This window comes from Cricetulus griseus, chromosome 3 (genome assembly GCF_003668045.3).
Source record: "Cricetulus griseus strain 17A/GY chromosome 3, alternate assembly CriGri-PICRH-1.0, whole genome shotgun sequence".
Taxonomy (NCBI): Eukaryota; Metazoa; Chordata; class Mammalia; order Rodentia; family Cricetidae; genus Cricetulus; species Cricetulus griseus.
In genome coordinates, this window is record NC_048596.1 from 274104943 (window position 1) to 274108742 (window position 3800).

The 3800-nt window shown below is 45.2% G+C and overlaps 1 protein-coding gene across 4 annotated transcripts in view; it reads right to left on the reverse strand.

Annotated features, from left to right (window-relative positions):
* Uimc1 (ubiquitin interaction motif containing 1) overlaps positions 1-3716 on the reverse strand; it is an 82138-nt gene extending 78422 nt beyond the window's left edge. The window contains exons 1-2 of one of the 4 annotated variants that reach the window (XM_027409831.2): positions 3563-3700; positions 3390-3489 (exon numbers count right to left, since the gene is read on the reverse strand). The gene's annotated coding sequence lies outside the window, so the exon portion shown is untranslated. Of the gene's footprint in view, positions 1-3389; positions 3490-3562 lie in introns of all 4 variants that reach the window. The other 3 variants (XM_027409832.2, XM_035442985.1, XM_027409830.2) reach the window with 3 other exon arrangements.
* Between the last annotated feature and the right edge of the window lie 84 nt (positions 3717-3800).

Genomic DNA, 3800 nt, shown 5'->3' on the forward strand with positions numbered 1-3800 from the left:
TGGAAATCGATATGGCAATTTCTCAGAAAATCAGTAATCAACCTACCTCAAGACCCTGCAATACCACTTTTGGGCATATACCCAAAGGAGGCACACTCACACCACAAGGACATTTGCTCAGCTATGTTCATAGAAACATTATTCATAATAGCCAGAACTTAGAAACAACTTAGATGCTCCTCAACTGAAGAATGGATAAAGAAAATGTGGTACATTTACACAAAAGAATATTACTCAGTGGTAATAAACAATGACATTCTAAAATTTGCAGGCAAATGAACAGAACTAGGAAAAAAAAAATATCCTGAGTGGGGTAACCCAGACCCAGAAAGACAAATATAGTATGTACTCACTCATAAGTGGATACCAGACATACAGCAAAAGATACCCAGCCTACAATCCACAACCCAGAAAAGCTAGAACCCTCTTCCAGAAGCAGATGGAAGCAGATACAGAAAAGGATTTCAGGGTGAAGCCACACGTGGAGGTCCACACATGTAAACCCATGTAAGGTAGAGGAAGCAGGGGTGTAAGGCCACAGCAAACGCAGAGGCGGCCTTCAGACTCTGAGACTGTCTCATAAACAAACAAACAAACAAACAAACAAGGAATCCCAGGAGCCAGAGAGAGGCAAAGGTTAGTGAGTTTATGAAACACCTTTAATGTCAGCACTCAGGAGGCAGAGGCAGGTGGATCTCTTTGAGTTTAAGGCCAGTTTGGTCTGCACAGGACAGCCAGGGCTCTGCAGAAAGACCTTCCCCAATGAAAACCAAAAAAAGGCAAGGAAAATACTATTAGTAGAATTCTAAGGTCAAGCCGGGTGGTGTTGGTGCATGCTTTTAATCCCAGCACTTGGGGGCAGAGGCAGGCGGATCACTGTGAGTTCGAGACCAGCCTGGTCTACAAGAGCTAGTTCCAGGATAGCCTCCAAAGCCACAGAGAAACCCTGTCTCAAAAAACAAAAAAACAACAAAAAAGAATTCTAGGGTCAACCCCCAACTCAGCCCTGCAAAAACCCAGACCTATATTCACCAGCTTATTGAATGTTGCACTCAGATGTCTAATAAGCCTCACCAGCATTAACTGTCAAGATGGTAATAAAGTAAAATAAATACATCAAGAAATATTTTAAAAAAATAAAATTATAGGTAAAATGCACTCATTTAGATTTAGGTATGAGAAAGAGTTAAATTCAATGCCATAAATATTTTGGCTCTAAGAACACATAGACTGGTTTTTATTTTAATTACATTTATCTACTTTCGTGTTTGTGTGTGTGTGTGTGTGTGTGTGTGTGTGTGTGTGTGTGTGTGTGCATGTTTGGGCCTGCATGTGAGATGATGAGCTTGTGAAGGTCAGAAGATAATTTTCAGGAGTCTGTTCTGTCTGTCTGTCTGTCTGAGGCAGGCATGCATAGGAGGTAATTTAGCCTAGGACCCTATTTGAGTTTGAATTATAAATATACACATACATCCCTGTAACAATGCAGTTGACCCCCCAGCTCCTCCACCTGTTTGTACTATGCAAAAACACATTTCCCTCCAGACAACACACCTAGCAAGCTCAAAACCTCAACCCCCAGTCTGAATACTCCCATCTCGGAACAGGAGTTTCTCCACTCCTAGTAACAATCAAATTTAGACAGTTTCTATTTAAATGTGTGCTCAATGTATTCAGATATGAAGAACAGAAGGGCCAATCTGGTCTGAACTGGTTTTGGATGATGTGCAGAAAAGCAAAATACAAAGGTTTTAAGGAGAATCCCCTATTTACCATCTTCAAGTCTATGCATAGCTGTGTGCGCCTAGTTCTAAAATCAGATACATTATGGGAAGGGAGATGGGCACTAGGAAGTCAATATATGACCTAATCTGTCAATCAAACTAGAGAACCACCTGAATTACAGCCCTCAGCAACCAGCCCTACCTTCTTTTAGACCCAATAAAAACAGGCCTTTGAGTGCTTTCACTCAAATTGTAATACTCTATAAAAATGTAGTATTCCTTTGCTCCAAATAAAGTTATCTTGCTTCCTATGCAAATCTTTGTGAGCTCTTACCTACTGGATTGCATGAGAAACATCTCCCATAGGCTCACAACTGTCCCCTGTTTGGCATTGCTGTTGGGGAAGGTGATGGGTGGAGCCTTGCTGGAGGGAGCACTTAGGGTGGGCTTTGAGAGTTGTAGCCTTCCTGCATTTCCAGTTCCCACTCTGTGTCTGCACGTCGCTGTGATCTCTAAATCCCCTGATCTGGCTAGCCACTTAACTGCCATGCCTCCTTCCCATTGTGGATTCTTGCTCCATAACTATAAGCCAAAATATACTCTTCCTTTTGTAAGTCAATCTTAATCTAGTCCTGGTATTTTACCACAGCCACGGAAAAGTCAAACCTTATTTTTCAATTCTTTGAATAAGAGGCCACGAACATAGAAATAGTCAACCTTGACCCTGCCCACCCCACCCCTCACCACTAGTAACACTGGTACCATGTGAGAGTTCCAGGGATCAAACTCAGGTTGTCAAGCTTGGCTGCAAGCACCCTTACAGGCTGAGACAGCCCTTTCTGGTTTGAGAGTGAGTGACTCTTGTATCTCACGATGGCCTTGAACTCCTCATCTTCCAATTCTATCTCTCAGGCTGTGGGAGTACAGGCCTGCCCTAGCACACCCAACTTAGCTTGTTGTTTGTGACATCTTTGAGAGGGCTTTAGGAGGACAAGCACTGTCTCCGTAAAGCAACTTTGGCTCCTTTGGTTATTTTGAAATTTCAACTGTCAGTCAGCAGAGAAGCAAACTAGCTGCCTGGATCAGGGGCGCCTGATCACTGGAATGTGTCCTTAATTTTCTGCCTTTTTATTGTGCCTCAAAAAGACGGATGTGCACACCTTTAGTCTCAACACTCGGGAGGCAGAAACAGGGGGGTCTCTGAGTTCAAGGTCACTCTGGTCTACGTAGTGAGTTCCAGGACAGCCAGGGCTGTATTAGAGAGTCCTTGCCTCAAATAATAGTAAGATATATCTAATATTACTGTAATATAATTCAAGTCTGTGCCGTACTTCACACCATTATCATGCAAAACGCGTTTTTCCGATTCGGACTGTTTGTCTTGCCTTGAAGATTCCACTTTACTAGCAGCTTTTGACTCTGTTTTGAGTGTAGAAGATGACTGTACCAAACCACCATCTGTTTGGCACCACTCATCAGCACAGACTGATGGATGACTTCTTCCAGAGAACAGAAAGAACGCTATCCTATAGACTTATTGGGGGTGAATCGAGACTGCAAGGGCAGATGGTTGCATTAAAACATTTTTTGGTTAGTTTTGTTGTTGTTGTGTTTGTTTTTCGAGGCAGGGTTTCTCTGTGTAGCCCTGGCCGTGTTGGAACTCACTCTGCTGGGATTAAAGGCGTGCGCCACCACCGCTCGGCTTCCACGTGTGCTTTAACGAACTCCGACGTCAAACACTGCTGGAATCTGGGCTTCAGGTTCCCTGCCGAAGAAATGGGAGAAAGTTTCCCACATGCAACAAAAAGAAACGAGGAGCGTGTCAGTCAGTGGCTCACCGTGAGCAAAGATGAGCGCCCTGAGCTAAGAGCTGCCCGGCACGAAGAGGCCTTGGCGCAGCAGACAGCTCGCAGCGCTTCCCCGCGCCCCCGCTCTCGTCCCGGGCTTCCGGAGGTCCCGAAGCTAGGCGAGCCTCGGGCTCCGCCCCAACGTGCTCTGCGGAGCGCAAACCTTGCGAGACTTGCGGGCCGGGTCAGACCCCGCCCACCCACCCTCGCGGGGCGGCGGCGGCGGCGG